A 23,839-nucleotide genomic window follows, 5' to 3' on the forward strand; every position below is an offset into this window, starting at 1 on the left:
ACCTGCCCCTAGTCAGATATGCTTACTTTTGGTTAGGCCTCCAAATTAAGATAATCTGGACAAACCTGTCAGATTTTCTGATTTATATGTAGACCGGTTTGAGTTTATTGTAGTGATGTTACTGTGTTTCCAAATCTCGGATATTAACTTGTTAAGTGTTTGTTTTTTTACAGTATGTAAAACCCTACTGTCATGCACTAATAAACTAACCTACGCTGTAACACGCAACACTTTGATGAATATTGTTACTCAGCTGATAGAGTTGTAATAAAATATATAATTTCATTGTTGCAAATATACTGTTACAGTGCTGGATCTCATCAATGAGATGAACGCAGAAGACGGCTCAAGACCAACTACTTCAAGTGGTCGTAAGTGATGTATACATTTTTTTTATTGTGTGTGTGACTGTGTATATATAATATATACTTTTTAATTTGGGACATCATTTTCAAAGAGTCATCCTGTAATGCCTTCTCTATCTCTCTCTCTCCCAAGACAGTCAAGATCTACCAAGTCTTCAAGATCTTCAAGTGGTCATGCTTGTAAGTGATGTATAAAATGTTTTATTGTGTGTGTGACTGTGTATGTATATATAATATATACTTTTTAATCTGGGACATCATTTCAAAGAGTCATCCTGTAATGCCCTCTCTCCCTCTCTTTCTCTCTCTCTCTCTCTCTCTCTCTCTCTCTCTCTCTCTCTCTCTCTCTCTCTCTCTCTCTCTCTCTCCTCTATATGGGTAACGCATGTATTCCTGGTAACCTGCCCCATTTCTAAGCCATATAACCCAGGACGTTATACGAACAACATTAAACTCTTTTCTCATGTCAAGAATGATTGTTATAGATGCCAAATAATTCACCTTTAAAAAAAAAAACATCATGTAATGAGGGATGGCGGACCTCTAAAGTTGACCTAAGTTACCGGGAATACCAATTCACTATCTCCTCCAATTTAAGAGAGAATTAAAATGTTTTGGTTGTTTTGTAGGGATATCATCATCATGTAACATAATACCATAGTTCTCCCCGAGTTATCTCAAGAGAATTCAAATTTAGCTGAATCTGAAGGAAAAATCCGGGTATGGGATATGAGTCAACATAGTTCATGACCTTCAATTGATAACAAACATAAAAGGCTTAATTTTCATGGCAGATGCATGATATGTTTTGGGCATGATCTTGGCACCCCAATGAACAACCAAAATGAGTTTCGTCTTTTGTGGCCAATTATTTGAGGAGATAATTACGTTTCACATATTGATCCCAGGTTACCGCGAATACCTATCCTCACAATTCCAGATAAACACTTAAATCTCCTATTTTACTAAAGATTGGTGAGATTTTATTTTTGGAAATCATAACAGCAATAATAAGGGTTAGGTGTAAACCAGAATTACTAGAATGTGTTGTGTTTTGTCTGTTAAAATGAGCAAAAACAAGGAAAGGGTATTACCAGTAACTTAAAAACAAGAGTGCAAAAAATACAGTTCTAGAACAAGTATTTAAATTTTTTCTATATTCAAGAAAGTGGAAAGGAACCCAACATTTTCAATTGTCTGCACACAATCGTTGTTTTGTTATTCACCACCATGCCCCTAGTCAGTCTACACCACCATGCCCCTAGTCAGTCTACACCACCACCATGCCCCTAGTCAGTCTACACCACCACCATGCCCCTAGTCAGTCTACACCACCATGCCCCTAGTCAGTCTACACCACCACCATGCCCCTAGTCAGTCTACACCACCATACCCCTAGTCAGTCTACACCACCACCATGCCCCTAGTCAGTCTACACCAACCTGCGCCTAGTCAGTCTACACCACCACCATGCGCCTAGTCAGTCTACACCACCATGCCCCTAGTCAGTATAGACCACCATGCCCCTAGTCAGTCTACACCACCATGCCCCTAGTCAGTCTACACCAACCTGCCCCTAGTCAGTCTACACCACCACCATGCCCCTAGTCAGTCTACACCAATCTGCCCCTAGTCAGTCTACACCACCACCATGCCCCTCGTCAGTCTACACCACCATGCCCCTAGTCAGTCTACACCACCACCATGCCCCTAGTCAGTCTACACCACCACCATGCCCCTAGTCAGTCTACACCACCATGCCCCTAGTCAGTCTACACCACCACCATGCCCCTAGTCAGTCTACACCACCACCATGCCCCTAGTCAGTCTACACCAGCAACCTGCGCCTAGTCAGTCTACACCACCATGCCCCTAGTCAGTCTACACCACCATGCCCCTAGTCAGTCTACACCACCACCATGCCCCTAGTCAGTCTACACCACCACCATGCCCCTAGTCAGTCTACACCACCACCACCATGCCCCTAGTCAGTCTACACCACCACCATGCCCCTAGTCAGTCTACACCACCATGCCCCTAGTCAGTCTACACCACCATGCCCCTAGTCGGTCTACACCAACCTGCCCCTAGTCAGATATGCTTACTTTTGGTTAGGCCTCCAAATTAAGATAATCTGGACAAACCTGTCAGATTTTCTGATTTATATGTAGACCGGTTTGAGTTTATTGTAGTGATGTTACTGTGTTTCCAAATCTCGGATATTAACTTGTTAAGTGTTTGTTTTTTTACAGTATGTAAAACCCTACTGTCATGCACTAATAAACTAACCTACGCTGTAACACGCAACACTTTGATGAATATTGTTACTCAGCTGATAGAGTTGTAATAAAATATATAATTTCATTGTTGCAAATATACTGTTACAGTGCTGGATCTCATCAATGAGATGAACGCAGAAGACGGCTCAAGACCAACTACTTCAAGTGGTCGTAAGTGATGTATACATTTTTTTTATTGTGTGTGTGACTGTGTATATATAATATATACTTTTTAATCTGGGACATCATTTTCAAAGAGTCATCCTGTAATGCCTTCTCTATCTCTCTCTCTCCCAAGACAGTCAAGATCTACCAAGTCTTCAAGATCTTCAAGTGTTCATGCTTGTAAGTGATGTATAAAATGTTTTATTGTGTGTGTGACTGTGTATATATATACTTTTCAATCTGGGACTTTCATTTCAACAGCTGGAAAGGGTCATCCTGTGTTGATGGATGCTACAGTATATTGTATGTAGATGTGCATGACGTGGACTAAATTAGAGGTCCTAGATATGCAAAATAATATTGAGAATCACTGGCCTTAGACTATCTACTAACGTATTCTCGCTCTCTCTAGGTTCATGGCCACTAATGACTTCAGACCTTCAGAAGGACAGTATGCTGGATGAGGAAGGTCTTGGCCATGCTGCGATGGCTCCTAGAAGACAAGAACGGAGAGGTGCTGGACCTGGCTGTCAAATGGTTTGTAATGCTACAGTATATTGTATGTAGATGTGCATGACGTGGACTAAATTAGAGGTCCTAGATATGCAAAATAATATTGAGAATCACTGGCCTTAGACTATCTACTAACGTATTCTCGCTCTCTCTCTTTAGGTTCATGGCCACTAATGACTTCAGAGCTTCAGAAGGACAGTATGCGTGTAGCTTATTGCCAGCGGAAGAGTGCAAGAATGCTTCCGCATTCGTCACCGCACGCCAGTACGGTAATGCGCCTTTCCTTTCGCCCCGCTCAGACAAATGCATGTAGTACATTGCAACACAACGCAGCATTTCCGCGTACATTGCAACGAATCACTTGGAGTTTGAAAGTGATATCAGAAGAAACTACTCAACCTCGGCTGTCTTTAACTAGCAGGACGCTAGTGGGCTAGTCGCTAAAATATATATCGTTTTATATATAATTGTACCAACACAGATATTAGGCAGTACACACATTGTCCTGCAATACATACAGTGAATGCACAGCTACATTCGCCATATATTTATATCGCTGCTGCGGTCTACAGTGAAATGCAATATTATTATTATTATTGTAAAGATTATCATTACAATCGCAGCCTGGAGAGGCAATGTTACAAGTGTACGAGGGTTGTGTGCAAAGAGCACAGCCTCTCAATTTGCACAACGTGCACAAAATAATAATTGTAATGATCTTTACAATAATAATAATATTGCATTTCACTGTAGACCACAGCAGCGATAGAAATATATGGCGAATGTAGCTGTGCATTCACTGTACATGTATTGCAGGACAATGTGTGTACTGCCTAATATCTGTGTTGGTACAATTATATATAAAACGATATATATTTGAGCGACTAGCCCACTAGCGTGAAGGGGCTCCTTTCCTCAGAGCAGCCCGCTTGTATCACCACGCTCGGCGCTGCTGCGATGGTGCAGGAGGTTGCCTCGCTAGTGGGCTAGTCGCTCAAATATATATATATCGTTTTATATATAATTGTACCAACACAGATATTAGGCAGTACACACATTGTCCTGCAATACATGTACAGTGAATGCACAGCTACATTCGCCATATATTTCTATCGCTGCTGCGGTCTACAGTGAAATGCAATATTATTATTATTGTAAAGATCATTACAATTATTATTTTGTGCACGTTGTGCAAATTGAGAGGCTGTGCTCTTTGCACACAACCCTCGTACACTTGTAACATTGCCTCTCCAGGCTGCGATTGTAATGCTAATCTTTACAATAATAATAATAATATTGCATTTCACTGTAGACCGCAGCAGCGATAGAAATATATGGCGAATGTAGCTGTGCATTCACTGTACATGTATTGCAGGACAATGTGTGTACTGCCTAATATCTGTGTTGGTACAATTATATATTTTAGCGACTAGCCCACTAGCGTCCTGCTAGTTAAAGACAGCCGCGGAAATGCTGCGTTGTGTTGCAATGTACTACATGCATTTGTCTGAGCAGGGCGAAAGGAAAGGCGCATTACCGTACTGGCGTGCGGTGACGAATGCGGAAGCATTCTTGCACTCTTCCGCTGGCAATAAGTTACACGCGGACAGTATGCTGGATGAGGAAGGTCTTGGCCATGCTGCGATGGCTCCTAGAGGACAAGAACGGAGGTGCAGGACCTGGCTGTCAAATGGTTTGTAATGCTACAGTATAAATTATTGTATTATATCACACTCACCATCAATGACTCCACCATCACCCCCTCCCCCCTAGTCCGCAACCTCGGTGTCATCCTCGACCCCACCCTCTCATTTGACCCCATGTCCGCTCCATTGTCAAAACTTCATATTTTCACCTCCGCAACATTGCCAAAATCCGTCACTGCCTCTACCCCCTGCTGCTGAATCCCTCATACACGCCTTCATCTTTTCCCTCCTGGACTACTGTAACTCCCTCCTCACTGGCATCACCTCCCGCTCCCTCCATAAACTGCAGATGGTCCAAAACTCAGTTGCCCGCCTCCTCACTAACACCCGGTCCCGCGAACACATCACTCCTGTCCTCCACTGGCTCCCGATCAAGGAACGCATTAACTTCAAAACACTACTCCTCACCTTCAAAGCCATCCATAGCCTGGCCTCACCCTGGTCTTAAACTTTTTACACGAAGAGAACGGTGGGGAGAGAATATATACATATGATGGGGAGAGAATATATACATACAGTGGGGAGGAGACTGTACATTAGGAGGGGGTGGTTGGGAGAGAAATATACATATAATAGACAGTCTCCTCCCCACCGTATGTATATATTCTCTCCCCACCATATGTATATTTCTCTCCCACCCACCCACCTCCTCCTAATGTACAGTCTCCTCCCCACCGTATGTATATATTCTCTCCCCACCATATGTATATATTCTCTCCCCACCATATGTATATTTCTCTCCCACCCCCTCCTAATGTACAGTCTTCTCCCCACCGTATGTATATATTCTCTCCCCACCATATGTATTTTCTCTCCCACCCACCCACCCCCTCCTAATGTACAGTCTCCTCCCCACCGTATGTATATATTCTCTCCCCACCATATGTATATATTCTCTCCCCACCATATGTATATTTCTCTCCCACCCCCTCGTAATGTACAGTCTCCTCCCCACCGTATGTATATATTCTCTCCCACCCCCTCCTAATGTACAGTCTCCTCCCCACCGTATGTATATATTCTCTCCCCACCATATGTATATTTCTCTCCCACCCCCTCCTAATATACAGTCTCCTCCCCACCGTATGTATATATTCTCTCCCCACCGTATGTATATTTCTCTCCCACCCACCCCCTCCTAATGTACAGTCTCCTCCCCACCGTATGTATATATTTTCTCCCACCCCCTCCTAATGTACAGTCTCCTCCCCACCGTATGTATTCTCTCCCCACCGTATGTATATTTCTCTCCCACCCACCCCCTCCTAATGTACAGTCTCCTCCCCACCGTATGTATATTCTCTCCCCAACGTATGTATATATACCGCCATCTTTCTCCCGGGTTGGTGTGATCACATGACTGACAAAGCCGTGCAGTGATAGGCCAGAAGTCAATTCGATTGCATCCAGGCTCGGTTGCTTATCCTGTCTGGGTAGCCCGGATGATGGTTTTTTACATCGAATTTTATACACCGCAATTATGCACAGAATTTTTTACATTGAATTTTATTATACATTCGAATTTTTTACATTGAATTTTGATTTCACATAGGTAAATTCGGAGCAAAAAAATTCAGATACATGATTTTCAAAGTAATTATTTTCAATGCTATAAATTCGGTGTCTGAAAAAATTCAGATACATTTTTCAACTTAATTATTCTCAATGCTATAAATTCGGTGTCTGAAAAAATTCAGATACATGTTTTCAAAGTAATTATTTTCAATGCTATAAATTCGGTGTCTGATAAAATTCAAAAATCAGATACATGTTTTCAAAGTAATTATTTTCAATGCTATAAATTTGGTGTCTGAAAAAATTCAGATACATGTTTTCAAAGTAATTATTTTCAATGCTATAAATTCAATTCAGATACATGTTTTCAAAGTAATTATTTTCAATGCTATAAATTCGGTGTCTGATCAAATTCAAATACTTCTGTCACTCATTTGCTTCCATACTGTGGCTCTTGTTGTATTTTGTTATCTTGCTTTCCTTCTCTCTCTTCTCTCTCTCTTCTCTCTCTCTCTCTTCTCTCTCTCTATCTCATCCTCTTCTCTTCTGTCGTTGAATTTGTGGTTCGTTCTTTTTATTTGCCTTTTTCACTTTTCGTGTAGGGCAGTGAGTGGAAGTCCCGTCCCCTCCACGTCGGGGACCAGCACGCCTCGCCGGGGCCGGCGACAGCTCCCCCAGACCCCCGCCACGCTACGCCCCCACGTCACCTATTCCCCCGTGGTCCGTAAGGCTATGCCCACGCCTCCCGGGGTGCCCCAGGGGCGCCTCCCGGCCCGGCCCCCTGGCGCTTTTTTCCGGAGCCCCCCCCAGGGCCAGGGGCCTCCCCCTGCCGGCCCCCCGCCACCCCACCATGGCTCACCTCGTCAGGGTCGCCACCAGCCACCTCGCTGGGGTGACGCGGGAGGAGGGGGGTCTCCATGGAGGGCGACGGTTGCTTCTACAACCAGGACTACGAGCCACGCCACGAGCCGCCCGCCTATGAGCAGAGCCCCGCATAACATTGGGGTCTTGTGCTTGGCACTCCGAGCATGGCACTAACACTGTCACGGTTAGGAGTTTGATTCCTGCTGGGGCCACCCGTTGTGAATGATGTATACAGTCATTCCAAAGCACTTTATGTCCTAGTAATAGAGCTGTGCTATAGAGATGCTGTCATTCATTCATAACCAAACCAAAAGACATTTATAAACAACGTCTTACTAAATGCAGGCTTTCATTTACAACTGAACGGCCATATCACTCGTTTTTGTATTAATTCTCCTAAAAAAATTTGCTAAGCTAGACTAACATGAAAGTTTAAGTGAAAGTACACACTTGAGTAAAAGTCAAAGTTTCTACTTTTAAATGTACTTAAGTAGTAAACAGTGAACTTTTTTTCTGACTGTCTATATTCTTCTGATAGCAGGTGTTTAATCAAAGATCCCCTGTGGGAGAAGCTGTTGCAGGGGAACAATGGGTTCATTTCATTGGAGGCTTTGTCGTTGGGTTCAGAGAGGAGGATGTGATATTTTTTTGTTAATAAATGTTTAAATATCTATTCAAGTTGTCATTTTTAACTGGAAAAAGTAGCATGTATGGGGGTAATTGTTACTTTACTTGATATTTGAGCTTCACTGCAGAATGGTGTATATTGTGTACAATGTGCACATACACTGAGAATATATTTCAGTGAGGTAGGAGACAGCATGTAAACTTCTGAATTGTTCAATGAGGGACATGCCAATACTCCATTGGTAAAGGGAAGGGTCCTTAAATATGTGGCATTGTATTACTAATCAACCATTTCCTACTGTATTTCCGGTAATGTATGGTCATAGGCAGATAGTGGAGTAGCTCTGGCAGAATACTGGGTACACAGTAAATTCCGCAAAGTAAATTTGACTCAAACTGAGTACATTTCATTCAAACTGAGTAAAATTTCTTTACTCAGTTTGAATCAAATGTACTCAGTTTGAGTCAAATGTACTCTGCGGAATTTACTGTGTAGTACCATTGCATTGGCAGTGTCGGCTAGGCTTCGGGCAACCAGACCTGGCCCAGTGTGTTTGGGCCGCATCTGGGCTGCTTTAGGCAACCGGACGTTCACCGCTTCCGGCAACCCCGGACATGGCCCAGTGTACTCGGGCCGCAATCGGCCAGTCAGTCATTGCCGCCTACTGGGCCGATTCCGCCAATTCCGGACGTTCACCGCTTCCGGCAACCCCGGACCTGGCCCAGTGTACTCGGACTGGAATCGGCCAGTCAGTCATTGCCGCCTACTTGGCCGACTCTGGCAACCGGACTTGGGCCGACTAATTTCTTCAGGCCTGCCGGATACAGGCCATTAATGGGCCGGAACTTTTTGGCCACCTGGGTGTAGACCGCAGCAGCGATAGAAATATATGGCGAATGTAGCTGTGCATTCACTGTACATGTATTGCAGGACAATGTGTGTACTGCCTAATATCTGTGTTGGTACAATTATATATAAAACGATATATATTTTACCGACTAGCCCACTAGCGTCCTGCTAGTTAAAGACAGCCGAGGTTGAGTAGTTTCTTCTGATATCACTTTCAAACTCCAAGTGATTCGTTGCAATGTACGCGGAAATGCTGGGTTGTGTTGCAATGTACTACATGCATTTGTCTGAGCGGGGCGAAAGGAAAGGCGCATTACCGTACTGGCGTGCGGTGACGAATGCGGAAGCATTCTTGCACTCTTCCGCTGGCAATAAGCTACACGCTGCCGACACACACACACACGCGCGCGCGCCAACAAACACATCAACATTCTCCCCCGCCGGACTCACAGGCACAGCTCATCAAATAAAAAGAAGAAACATTTTCCGGACAGATCATCTGAGCTCCACTGTGTTTAAATCCAAATAAACCTCTGCCATTGTTGTAAGTAACATGTCATCTGTTCTCTAGTCTTCAGTCTCGTCGTGAAGTTAATTCTCTCTGGAAGTGAAACTGCAACTTATGGATAAGTTGTTAAAGGGGCAGTAGGCAAGTTGATGCCTGAACACAGAATGACACCAGTATCACTGACTACCACGGCAAGCCTATAGAACATGATTCTATTTAATAATAATAATTATTATTATTAACATAAATATAATGTAAAAACATATATATAAAAAAGAATTATATAATTATTATAAAAAAAAAAAATGTTGTACCGAACTCGTACCGAACCGTGACCCCAATACAAGGTACATACCGAACCGTGGCTTCAGTGTACCGTTACACCACTACAAGACATATAAATATACAGTACTGTTTAACATACTACATACTATGTCCTTCTGTATGTATTAGTTTGCATATATTTTATTTATTTATAAATTTATTCTTCAACTAACATTCAAAGATATACATTCATAAATTATTAAATGTCCGTGTCTTATAAATGGCCTTTTCCAGTGTTTAGCATTGTTTCCTAGAAATGGGGGATTATATCAATGTGGTCTGTGTCTCTAATTATTATTTTGACTCATCAGTCTAGTCTCGAGTTCACGAGATCTTCCCTCACTCATCTAAGCCATTCTGATTTGACTGTTTAGCTGACGTGAATAAGGCACTGATGTGCATAACTAACGCCCCCTCTATGGTTGTAGCGCAACCATTCGCTCAACAGCAGAGGAGTGGAAATACCTTCACTTCCTGAAACGGGTGGGTGCCGACAGAGAGAGGCAGAGAACGAGCGAGCGAGAGAGAGGGGAGAGAGAGGGAGAGGGAGAGAGAGAGAGGGAGAGAGAGAGATAGAGAGGGACAGGAGCTTCTGTCGGGGAAAGAAACACATGCATTTTACACACAACCTGAACGCGCGCCGGGGAAGTACTAAGCACCAGTGTTGTGCTAGTTACTGATGTAGATTCATAGCGAGCGTTTGTTTTGTTTACAATAGAGAGGGTCTATTTCTTTCCGTAGCCGCATTTCTTGCGCACTTCTGATTGGCCAGTGGCCAGACTCGCCTCGTATCATTCTACGCGGGTGGGGATGAGGATAATAATAATAATAATAATCACTACCGCTCGCTATCAATCTACGCCGTATATAACGCAAATAACGCAGTGACGAACCATTCAGTAACGTAAGTAGCGTTACTGAATTTCAAAAGTAATGCGTTAGAGTACTAGTTGCGGCAAAAAGTAACTTCGTTTCTGTAACGCGTTACTTTGTAACGCGTTAGTCCCAACACTGCTAAGCACACACGCATTTTACACACAATCTGACCGTGCGCCGGGGAAGCACTAAGCACACACGCATTTTACACACAACCTGACCGTGCGCCGGGGAAGCACTAAGCACACACGCATTTTACACACAATTTGACCGCGCGCCGGGGAAGCACTAAGCACACATGCATTTTACACAAAACCTGACCGCGCGCCGGGGACGCACTAAGCACACACGCATTTTACACACAACCTGACCACGCACCGGGGAAGCACTAAGCACACACACATTTTACACAACCTGACCACGCGCTGAGGGACTTCTCCCTGGGAGCACTGCACATCACTGTCAAAATATTTTTGACTCCCACGCGCACGCCCATATTCCGATCCGTGCAATAATATTCACAGCGGTATATATTGTCATTTGAAACAAGTTACCAATGCATTTTCCCATGGGATTATGCCCCCCGCAGCGAAATTAATTAGTAACCCCTCCTCTCACCTCCATAGCCATGAAGTGCTTTGAGAAGCTAGTAAAGGGCTACATATGCTCCTCCCTCCCCATCAACCTGGACCCCCTGCAATTTGCATACCGCCCCAACAGGTCCACGGAGGACGCCATAGCCCATGTGCTGCACACAGCAGCATCACACCTGGACAAGAGGCAGGGGAACTATGTGAGAATGCTATTCATCGACTACAGCTCAGCATTCAATACCATAGTCCCCTCCAAACTCATAGCCAAGCTCAGGGACCTGGGCTTGAACTATGACCTCTGCCAGTGGGTCTTGGACTTCCTGACGGGCAGACCCCAGGTGGTGAGAGCAGGCAACTGCAGCTCCTCATCCATCACCCTCAACATAGGGGCCCCCCAGGGCTGTGTTCTGAGTAGGGTTGGGCATCGTTTGGATTTGAACGATTCCGGTTCCGATTCCGATTCTCCATATCGATTCCTGTTCTAAACGATTCTCGATTCCGATTCTTTGAGGTGCAGGTCAAAACAGGTCACAGCTTATTTCGAAGGAGATTTTTAATTTTTTTTTAATTTCAAAAAGAAAATCATACTATTCACATTTTCAGTTGACTTGATACAGTTTAATTTGGTTGCTGTACTGTAACTAGGGTATTAATTAACAAAAAAAAGAAAAAAATCGAAATTTAGAATCGAAATTCAAATATGTTACTTCCGGTTCCAGAACCGGAAGTTAGGAACCGGTTCCTATTAGAACCGGTTTTCGGTGCCCAACCCTAGTTCTGAGTCCCCTCCTCTACTCCCTGTACACACATGACTGTGTGGCTCAGCGGAACAACAACACAATCATCAAATTTGCTGATGACACAGTAGTGGTGGGCCTGATCTCTGCAAACGACGAGAGGGCCTACCTGGAAGAGGTCAAGGTCCTGGCGGGATGGTGCCAGGAGAACAGCCTCTCCCTGAACGTCAGCAAAACAAAGGAGATGATTGTGGACTTTAGGAGGTCGGGGGTCAGGGACTACAGCCCCCTCAGCATCGACGGGGCACCGGTTGAGAGAGTGAACAGTTTTAAGTACCTCGGAGCCCACATATCCGAGGACTTGACATGGACCACACACATTGACAGTGTTGTGAAGAAGGCACGACAACGCCTCTACTTCCTCAGGCGCCTAAGGAAGTTCCAAGTCAGTCAGAAGATCCTTAAGAACTTCTACTCATGTACAATAGAGAGCATCCTGACAGGCAATATCACCTCCTGGTTTGGAAATAGCACCGCACAAGACCGAAGCAGACTACAGAGAGTGGCACATTCAGCCGAACGCACAATTGGAGGGGGGCTTCCCACTCTCCAGAACATTTACAACAAGCGGTGCAGGGGTAAGGCTAAGATAATTATCAAGGACTCCAGCCACCCAAACAACTGCCTCTTTGAACTGCTGCGATCAGGCAAGCGATACCGGAGTCTCATGACAAGCACAGAAAGACTCAGAAGAAGCTTCTATCCCCAGGCCATCAGGTTGCTCAACGAACAATAACACTATGCAACAACCATCAAATGCACTCACAACACACACATCCACACGCACACACTCACTTTAAACAAACAACACAATGCAGCACCCACTCTCCACAATTTGGATCACCTAAACACACTTTATATTTATTGGTAAAGGATTTGCACTACAACCCATACCTCAGTACACCTTACTGTAAACTGTACTTAAATTGTACCTCATCCCATTTCTGCTTTGCACTATATAGTATTGTATATTAGTATATTGCACAGTATATTGTATATTGTATGGTAACTCAGTTACTTCTATTCTGCATCGAACATTGTACATATGTATATACTGAACACTGTGTCTACGTACGTGACTTCTATTTTTACTTCTATTTCTACTTCTATTTGTACATGCTATACTATTTTATTTCATACTTATCTTTTGTCTAGCAAAGTCTCTGGAGCGTAACAGAAAGAAGCATTTTGTATAAAAGTATTCTGTACCTCTGTATGACAACTATTAAAGATTCAAGAAAACTTGAATTCGAAAAATGTTGCTTTTGAGTAATTGATTAAAAATATAAAACAATGAATACAAAAAAAATATAACTTTACAGATGTGTTCCATAGACTCACAGGAATTGTGTAAAGTTGCCCAAATAGTGCAAGGAATAGCAAGACATGGGACCTTTAACACTTTGGATGCCAACAACGAGTAAACTCATTATTGCCCGCCATGCGAGGGAACTCGTTTTTGGGATCAATATTTCATTTTTTCGCCATGGCATTCATAATTCATCCAGCCTCCCTCCGGGACGCAGCTGGACCCTGTTCTGATATTGCAACGCCTCAATACCGCCGCCTGGTGGATTTCGGGCAAGTTACACTCCACGCCAAACCGGAAGTGTCGCTCGATGCATCAGGGAAATTCCTCCGCCAGAGATATATTGCAACATCGGTCTAGATACACAATCGTGTGCATTGGGATCGCTTTCGAAACGCAATAATCAATATGATTTCGCCGTTTATTGCATCATACAAACGGGAAATGGATCTAGCAGATCGACGTCAAATAATTGGAATATTTTTCCTCCATTCTCATCGGCGAACGGTAAGAGGAATCTAACGTTATTTTCAGCTTGATTGTCCATTTCTTTGTTTGCAATCAGTCTGATCAACGTATCAACCCATACTAAATAAAGCCGTCACTGACAATCAAGGAATTATAAACGACCCCCCGCCCCCTTTCCATGATGAAGCATAATGTATACCGATCATATACATTTGAATTTTTTAATATAGCGTGTATATAAAACTTGCGTTTTAGGAATTACTGCAGAAAATCTTAAAAACATACTTATATTCACGATGGTATTAACACAACAATGTATGAATGAAAAAATATAACTCTCCCACATCCGGAACGATAGATACCCGATGTTGAATGGGTAGTAATGTCGATATAGCTATAATATTTAAAAAGTTATAGACCTGCAAAGAAGTTAAACATCTCCATAGGCTTACAGCGCTGGCAGACTGGGCCCAAAGATGGGTACAATGCATGGCGGCCAATGTGTTAATACATTATTTTATTTATTTATCATTTATTTATCCAGTGGAAACTTATTGAGACCAAGGTCTCATTTACAATAGTTCCAAACAAATGTCACAAGCAGCAATGATACAGAAGGTAATAATAATAATAATAATAATAATAATAATAATAATAATAATAATAATAATAATAATAATAATAATAATAATAATAATAATAATAATAATAATAATAATAATAATAATAATAATAATAATAATAATAATAATAATAATAATAATAATAATAATAATAATAATAATAATAATAATAATAATAATAATAATAATAATAATAATAATAATAATAATAATAATAATAATAATAATAATAATAATCATAATAATAATCATAATAATAATCATAATAATAATAATAATAATAATAATAATAATAATAATAATAATAATAATAATAATAATAATAATAATAATAATAATAATAATAATAATAATAATAATAATAATAATAATAATAATAATAATAATAATAATAATAATAATAATAATAATAATAATAATAATAATAATAATAATAATAATTCATTTTAATTTATAAAACGCTTCTCAGGAACCCGAAGTCGCTGACATTAGGCAGAGAAACAGAGAAAAACTAGGAAACAAAAGGAACATAAGACCATGGGGGAAACAGGGAAAACAGCATGATACACAGAAACATAAAGCTACAGTAACAAAGATCAAAACAGGTTGGAGGGGGGGGGGTTATGGGTTGGGGAAAGTTGAAGGCTAGAATAGGTGGGTTTTGAAGCGGCATTTGAAGGTGGAGAGTGTGGGGGAGTCTCTGATGGTCTGAGGGAGGGAGTTCCAGAGTCGAGGTGCAGTGCGTGAGAAGGCCCGATCACCAACGTTTTTGAGCTTGGATGACGGGACAGTGAGGGAAGCAGTGGAAGAGGACCGGAGGGAACGGATGGGGCGGTAAGGAAGAAGGAGATCAGTCAGGTAGGGGGGGCCAGGCTATGGAGGGCTTTGAAGGTGAGGAGTAGTGTTTTGAAGTTGATGCGTTCCTTGATTGGGAGCCAGTGGGAAGAGTTGAGGACAGGAGTGATGTGTTCACGGGACTGGGTGTTTGTGAGGAGGCGGGTGGCTGAGTTTTGGACCATCTACAGTTAATGGAGGGAGTGAGAGGTGATGCCAGTGAGGAGAGAGTTGCAAAATTCGTGGCGGGAGGAGATGAAGGCATGTATGAGGGATTCAGTGGCAGGGGGGGAGAGGCAGTGTCGAATTTTGACAATGTTGCGGAGGTGGAAGTATCAGGTTTTGACAATGGAGCGGGCATGGGGGTCAAATGAGAGGTAGTAACTATACTCAAGGTAGCCTACAAAGCACACAGTACTGAAATATAAATACTAAAATGCAACACACAGTAAACATATATGGTACAAATATACAAGATCACATAATATATTCGCATAATATGGTGCAAATACACAGACATATAATTGTACTAAAATACTAAGGATACTAAATACAGTAGAAAATAGCAGCAATCAAGGAAAGGGATACAAACCCAGGTTACGATAAGGGATGACAAGAGAAAACATAGCAGCAATCAGGGAAGAAAAGCTATATTGGAACAATGAGTTTTGAGTGTTGATTTGAAAATGTTTGCTGAGGTTGCAACCCTGATGAAAGCTGGCAGTGCATTCCACAATTTGGGTGCACAAAATGAGAATGCAGGATGCTTTTATCCAAAGTGACTTACAAGTTTTGTACAACAAGACAGCAGGAAGGGTACAACTCTATCAGCTGAGTAACAATGTTCATCAAAGTGTTGAGTGCTATAGGGAGGTGTAGTCTGACGTCACTGGTTGTTCCACCCGTATAGAGATTTATCATTGGGAAAATGGATTATCGGCTATTGTAACAATTCCGCTGCATGGAAATTGAAAGCTTTCCATTTTTGCACAAAATGAGTTCCCTTCTATCACTAACATTATTGTTTAAGCATTTTTGGTTTTTATGATTAATTGCGAATATTTTCATGTTGAGCTATAGATTGTGGATGAATAAGCACAGAAAGGTACACCATGCAAATGTTAATGCTTTATTTGTTTTAAACGAGACGATTTAGAAATGGTCAATGGGGAAATACATTGCGTTGGACAGAGGGTGGAACACAAAAAATGGCAATGACGTAACCACTACACCTCCCTATAGTGTAGGTTAGTAAATTAGGACAAATGCACGACAGTAAGGTTAGTTAGGTTAGTAGTTATTTTATTTAAAAAAAAAAATTATACAGAGAAGGCCAGCATCAGAAGTGATGTTCACTAAGCTGCATGGTCTTGCTGGGAGACCAGCTTGGGTATACTGGTAGTGTGATAATAATATAATAATAACTTTATTTGTATAGCACTTTTCATACAGAGGTTGCAGTTCAAAGTGCTTCACAACAGCAAAAAATACAGGCATAAGCTAGCATAAAAAGATAGACAGGTAGAATCACAGTGTTTCACATTAGGATCTAGCATCCCAATAGGCTCTCCGCTTACAGTTTTCAGTAACACAAATAGTAAAAATAGTTTAAAATGATTCAGTTTAAAAATAGTCAAAAAATTATAAAATAGAACGGACATAAAAAATACAGGCATGAGCGAGCATAGCAAGATATGGCAAATCACAGTGTTTCACATTAGGATCTAGCATCCTAATAGGCTCTCTATTCAGTAATACTCCTGTAATTCATGAACAAAATCACAGTGTTTCACATTTGGATCTAGCAAATAATAAGAATAAAATGATTCAGTTTAAAAATAGTCATCAGTAAGAAGTAAAAAGTGCTCTCTATTCAGTAATACTCCTGTAATTCATGAACATCCTAATAGGCTCTCTATTCAGTAATACTCCTGTAATTCCCAACTGTAACTTTAGTGATATTAGATCACAGGGACTCGAACCCACACTGTAACTTTAGTGATATTAGATCACAGGGACACGAACCCATACTAAATAGTGGGACCTATTGCATGAACAAATAATCACAGTGTTTCACATTTGGATCTAGCAAATAATAAAAATAGTTTAAAATGATTCAGTTTAAAAATAGTTATCAGTAAGAAGTAAAAAGTGCAATAACCGACACATGAATTTGATAGGCAGTGTATAAGAGTAGGCAGGGTAAGAATAGTGCAGGTAAATACAAGTTGTGTCAGGATATCCCTGATGTTTCCTCTTGCCACTAGGTGGTAGCAGATATCTATCAGTGAAATGCCTGAGCAAAGAGATAGGTTTTAAGCTGTCTTTTAAAGATGTCTAGCGAGTTGGCTTCCCTGATGTTTTGGGGTAGTTTGTTCCATAGTTTTGGGGCATAGTTGATAAAGGCTAGATTACCGATCCTCTTTTGACTGCTTCTGGGAGCCTCTAGTAGTCCAGCAGCTGATGATCGCAGTGTTCTTGCTGGTGTGTAATTTATTAGAGTGTTGGCGATGTAGCTAGGTCCCTGTCCATTTAGAGCTTTGTATGTAAGGAGAAGGACCTTAAAGTCAATTCTAAATGTTACAGGAATCCAGTGTAAAGCAGCTAAGACTGGACTAATGTGCTCTCTCCTTTTGGTTCTAGTTAGCAGTCGGGCTGCAGAGTTTTGGATTAGCTGAAGCCTCTCTGTGGTTTTCTTAGGGAGACCTGTGAAAAGTGCATTACAGTAGTCTAACCGGCTAGATATGAATGCATGAATTAGCTTCTCAGCATCGTTCTGATTAATAAATGGTCGTACTTTTGCTATATTTCTGAAATGGAAGAACGATGTTTTCGTCACTTTGCTAATATGAGAATTGAAGTTCAGTTCCGAATCTATGATAACCCCAAGACTAGTGACCTCAGATTTTATCCAAGGGGTTAGTCCCCCCAGGTTCTTTATTAATGTTTCTTTTCTAGTTTTGGAGCCGATAATTAGAATTTCAGTTTTGTTCTCGTTTAGTTTCAGGAAGTTCTTACTCATCCATTTATTTATTGCCAGTAAGCAGTCTGTAATGGAGCTAATCGCTGTAGCATTTGGTTCAGCAGATATGTACAGTTGTGTATCATCCGCATAGCTATGGAAATCTACATTATGTTCTCTGATGATATCACCCAGCGGTAACATGTAAAGGGAGAAGAGTAAAGGACCTAAGCAACTCCCTTGTGCAACTCCATAGTTGTTGTCGTATATATCAGACATGTGATCTCCTAGTTTAACATAGAATTTCCTCCCTCTGATGTATGTTTTAAACCAGCCCAGCACATGTTCTGAGAAACCGACATGGTTTTCAAGACGATCGATTAGAATATCGTGATCGATTGTATCAAATGCTGTACTGAGATCTAACAGGATAAGGATGGAGATCTTATTCTCGTCAGAGTTTAGTCTGAGGTCACTGATTATTTTGGTGAGGGCAGTTTCAGTGCTATGATATTTTCTGAATCCTGACTGAAATTCTTCTAAGATGTTGTTTTCTTCAAGAAAGGAATTTATTTGAACTGAAACTATCTTTTCAAGTACTTTACTAATGAATGGTAGGTTGGATATTGGACGATAATTTGCCATTTCATTACTATCCAAGTTAGGTTTTTTTAGTAATGGCTTTACAACTGCTGTTTTAAAGGCATCCGGGAAAATACCAGTCCTAAGGGAAGTGTTTATGATATCTAGCACAGGACTTGAAACACTATTAAATACCCGTTTGAAGAAAGCTGTAGGTATAGGGTCAATGTCTGAGGTGGAGGAGTTACATTCTGAGACAGTTTTGCAGAGTACATCTAATGTGATGCATGTGAAACTTCTCATGGTTACATTGCACGGTTTGCCGCAATCAGCTTTATTTCCATCATGAGTAATGCTGGCCCTGATCAAGGTTATTTTGTTGTTAAAGAATAGTGCAAGTTCTTCACACTTAACCATTGATGACTGAGGAGGTGTAGGGGCAGTGTTGAGTAGTACATTAATAGTGGAAAAGAGGATTCTGGAGTTTCCAGCATTTTCTGTAATGATTTTAGAGAAGTAATCTTTCCTTGCTAAGCGGATGGTTTTATTATAAGCAGTTAAAGCATCTTTGTATAAATCACAGCATGTGGTGGTTTTTGTTTTTCTCCATTTTTGCTCCGCTGCACGACATTTCCTTTTTTCTTCGTTGACCGTATTATAGTTTAACCAGGGCGAGGCTCTAGTTTTCTTCTTTTTCATTTTTAATGGGGCAACAGAATTTAATATAGATGACATTGCATCATTGAGATTGTCTACCATTTCATTTAGAGAGCTGTCATGATTGTGTGGTTCATGTAGTCTGATAAGATCAATGAACTTTGATTCAGCTTTGTCGTTTAAGAGCCTCTTTTTAACTATGATTTCTTTTTTTGTTTTAGTAAGGGTTATTTGAGTATCAAAAAATATACAGTGATGGTCGGAGAGAGGTAATTCAGTTATTGAGATATTTGTTATGCTTAGCCCAGTTGTTGTTATAACTAAGTCTAGTGTATTCCCAAGCCTGTGAGTTGCATTTGTTATATGCTGTATTAGGTCAAAGCTATCCAGTAGATTTTTTTGTTCTATAGTTTTGTAATCTGTTTTCTTATTAAAATGGATGTTCAAGTCTCCATTTAGGATCACCTTATCATATCCGGTAACACATAGTGAGATCAGTTCAGAGAGCTCCTGTATAAATATTGGTGAGTGTCTAGGCGGGCGGTATATTGTGACAATAATAGTTGATTCTGTTTTTAGTTCAATGGCAAGATATTCCATTGACATGAACTCGCCTAGTTCTGTGATTCTAAACAAGAGTTCTGTATCGTTAGTGGCTTAGCTTGGCATCGCCTTCTGCACTATCTCGCGTACGTGCACGCGTACTGAATAAACCACAAATGTACCTCTAATACCAGTATTAGTCTGACCACACCCCTCATCAGCTTACCTTCATAAGCAGGTGTGTGGTCACCTGCTCTCCTCCTTCTCGCTTTCACCACAAGGAAGAGGTGCCTCGGTAGATCCCCACACTTGACACCATGATGGAAGAAATTGGATTAGGAACAGCTTGGGAAACAAGGATACGTTGACATCATATCTTTATTTTCTCTCTCACTATTTTCGAGAAAATACGGCGATATTGTCTTCGTACTGGAGTGTCTAGAAGATGATGATCATTCTACAAACCCTCCACCGGTTTTCGTATTGGGAGCACGCCGCTGCATGCTTCTCAACTGCAGTTCCTTGCTGTGTTTGTTGGGGTGAAACCTGTCAGGCCACAGCTGAACTGTCGGACATGCCGCTGTTGTGAGGAGCGGTGCGTTCCAGGTTGGGTGAGTAGTGTTTGCTGGCGGGCTCCACTTGTCTGTTAGTGCTATGGGGGCTACTAGACAAAGTTTATGGAAACCGGCCCCAGGCTAGGGTCCTTTGTTTAGCCGTCTAGGCGACAGAAGGCCTTGGTCTGGCGACCATTATAGTTTTAACTAGTGGGCCGCGACCATTGACACTGGTGATCCCTGTGTGTTCTGGACGAGTGGATTCTCTCTGTCACCGTGTTAAGACCCCATCTTTCATATCCAAATGAGAGTATTCCTTCACGAGGGGATATGTGCATGTAATGTGCGATAGCGGCAGATTCATGTTCAAAGTCAGCTATACAGGCCAGTTGGTACTGTGCTGATTCCGCCGGACGTGTTAATGTCACCGTTGTGAAGCGGTGTTGACGTCTTGTTTTTTCTTTTCTCTTAAAAAGTGAGGAGGGTTCAGAACGGCGGCCTGTCTGGGTGAGTGTTATGTCATTGTTTACATGTTCATAGCTTACGGTTAGCCGGTCGGTGGCCTGGCGCGGGGTAGCTTGGCTTCTCGCGCGCCGCCGGGAGCTCGCTCCTGATCGCGTGCGTCGTAGATCGGCGTCTCGCGAGCGGAAGCGATAGCACCCGAACGGTTGGAGCAGCCGTTAGCTTGATGCTATTCTGTTGAACGTGCTTTGATTTTTAACATGTTTTACACTCTTGACCGCGACGTCATCCTTGACAGGGGATGTTCGTCAACCCTGCCTGAGCCTAGACGGGGATTGCGTCAACAAAGAGGGCTGTGTTCTACGGTGGCTTGTGACTGCACTTCGCTGATCTGCGTTCCGGGCAGGTACGGGGTTGGCCAGACCCTCATAACACGTCTTCTGGTTTTACCTTGCTAAATGTATTGTGAATGACGGTGTTTTTTCCCAAAACGTGTGTTGTTGCAATGCATTTGATATACGTTGCGGGTTGTGTGTGAGCTGTTTTTGTCACTGGCAGTAGCTTCTCCGTGCAGGTCGTGATGTATTGATCTGGTTGTTGTGTGGGAAACATCATGGTGTTTATGTGTACCGTGTACTCACTACTAAGGCAACTAACCTATGAAGCTATGCTTGGTGACGAGTGAGTAAAAGAATGTTCTTTCTCAGACTGTAATGACAATGGACAGTGAGTTCACACATTAACAGGTTTTCCTGTTTTAACTGGCCGTATTGAGGGTAAAATAGGAGGATTGTGTTTTTCCCCCCCCGGTTCCCTGGGGACTTTATCACCTCCTATCAGACATGTTGTGCATTATTTGTGTCTTTTGTGTGGTAGGGATACGATGTAACTCTCAGCTTGATTGCTGAGGTTGTGCTAAATCTGCTGGAGAAACTTGTTTCCTAAAGGGAAATTGGTTTGGTTGCTGTCATGTGTGCTTAGCAAGGCCTGTGGTCGATACTAATCAAGAATGATGTATTCTCTCATTGTGATGATGATGGGTTGTGTGTGTCATGTGACCTACAACTGGGTTGTACTGGCCACAGAAGCACATGTGTATGTTGGACCGGGGTTCTTAGAGCCCTCTCTATTCTGTGTTTTTCCTTAGTAAAAATCAGATGGCAGGTTAGCTCGTGCGCTGTGTGGAGCTGTGAAACGCTTCATAGAGCTGACTATGACTGTGTCATATTCTCTTTTTGTCGTTACGTCGTATCATGGGTGTGGGGTCGTAAAGGGGTGAACTGGTAACCTTTCCTCTCCCCATTGTTCTGTCGGTCAGGGGTACACCCCCTGTCCTTCAAGGTTCCCGTCACGTGGCGGTTCGGCACGTTACGGGGGGGGGGGGGGGGGGGGGGGGGGGAGGGAGTTCCTGGTCCCACGGCCTGGTATATTGGGCGTGTGCACCGCAGGAATTCCCCCGCCATAGAGTACGTCACCGTGCGCGTCTCTGTTGGTAGGACTTCCGTGTGCTGTTCAGGTCCATGTGATGGATCTGTTTTCAGGGGGGGTGGTCAGGGCTCCTCCTCACCAAGCGCCTACTCAGGCCTTCTGTGAGTTCGGACTCCTTCTTCCATGTGATCCATGTGAGGAAGCCTCCATCAGAGTACAGAGCCTTCCTCCTCAGATTGTCAAAGTGAGTGGACCCTCTAGAAGGGTCCTTTTCTATTGTATGTATATTCGATTCAATTCGTTTATTGAGTGTGTATGGGTTCGGTGCCTCTTCCCCGGAGGCCCTAAAACCAGTTTTTTACATGGCTCAAGGTGCAATATATTCTTTTCAATCTGTACAGCTCGCGTGGGAAGTCTCTCTGGGGATCCCCGTCTCTTTCCTATGGGAGGGTGGTGGGATGTAAAAATGTGAACATTTTTTACCCCGGCTGTGTAGACTGGGATACATACTGTTGATGCTTCCTTCTTTCTATTCCAGAAGTGTTGGAGTTAGGGAGTGTCACACCCCTCTTGTCGTTCCCCTGGGCGCCTTGGGGATTCAATGACAGGTCTAAATAGCCTGTTCATTGATGGGGGTGTGTCCCGACGCACGTATAGTGCTAGCTCGCTGTAAACAGGCGATTGACTGGCACGCCTTAGTTGCTTGTGGTTGAAACAGCGTTTTTATAAAGCAACTGAGATGGGGGTTTTTCCTCTTCCGGCGACCACATCCCATGACCTGGGTGGGTTGTCGACGGATCCTCGTTCATGTCTGGGGGATGATGACGGGATGGATCTGAACATATGTAGTGGGGTCTCACGCCCTTGGGGTGGGCCACCAGGCGCGGTTCGTCCCGACGTCTGGGTGGCGCCTTCTTTTCATGTTAAGATCAACACGCATATCTGCCCTTCTCCTGGAGTAGGCATGTCGGCGTGGTTAGGGCACGGGACTGGTTCTGGTCACGCTGGCCAAGATCAGTTGAACCCGTTGTCCGCCGGGGATGCAGATCTGCTGTTCTGGTACCCTGAGGGACTTGGGCTTTTTTCAGGGGGAAAAATGCCAGGTCGGTCTGGGTGTCACAGGGTTAAGCGCTATGGAGACCCTGGTTGCGTATGTTTTTACTCAGCACTGTCGTCATGGCTTACAGCCATGCCATTCTGTACGCGCTCGATCTCGTCGGATCTCGGCCGCTACACAGGTTGGTCCTGGTTAGTACTTGGTTGCGAGACCGCCGGGGAATACCAGGTACGGTGTGCTTAGGGGCTGGTTCTCCATTGTTTTTCGCTCCTCTCTCACGCATGGCGAAGAGGGGCCTGTGGGGGTGGTTTTTTGACCTCCTCTGGTGACCCTGTGCTTCCCGTACCGCCAGGCCCGGTCCGAAGTGATGTTTGCGAC

At 42.8% G+C, this 23,839-nt stretch overlaps 1 protein-coding gene and 1 long non-coding RNA gene across 2 annotated transcripts in view; both read left to right on the forward strand.

Moving 5' to 3' along the window:
* inpp4b (inositol polyphosphate-4-phosphatase type II B) overlaps positions 1-23,839 on the forward strand; it is a gene marked incomplete at its 5' end in the record, with an annotated part of 822,779 nt that overhangs the window by 58,978 nt on the left and 739,962 nt on the right. The gene's annotated exons all lie outside the window — the stretch shown is intronic.
* Positions 309-3,313, forward strand: LOC311232205. Its single transcript, XR_014619931.1, has 5 exons — positions 309-371; positions 499-545; positions 2,753-2,815; positions 2,943-2,989; positions 3,222-3,313. It is a non-coding gene; the product is annotated as an uncharacterized lncRNA (long non-coding RNA).

Source organism: Notolepis coatsorum, assembly GCF_963971535.1.
Source record: "Notolepis coatsorum genome assembly, chromosome: 7".
Taxonomy (NCBI): Eukaryota; Metazoa; Chordata; class Actinopteri; order Aulopiformes; family Paralepididae; genus Notolepis; species Notolepis coatsorum.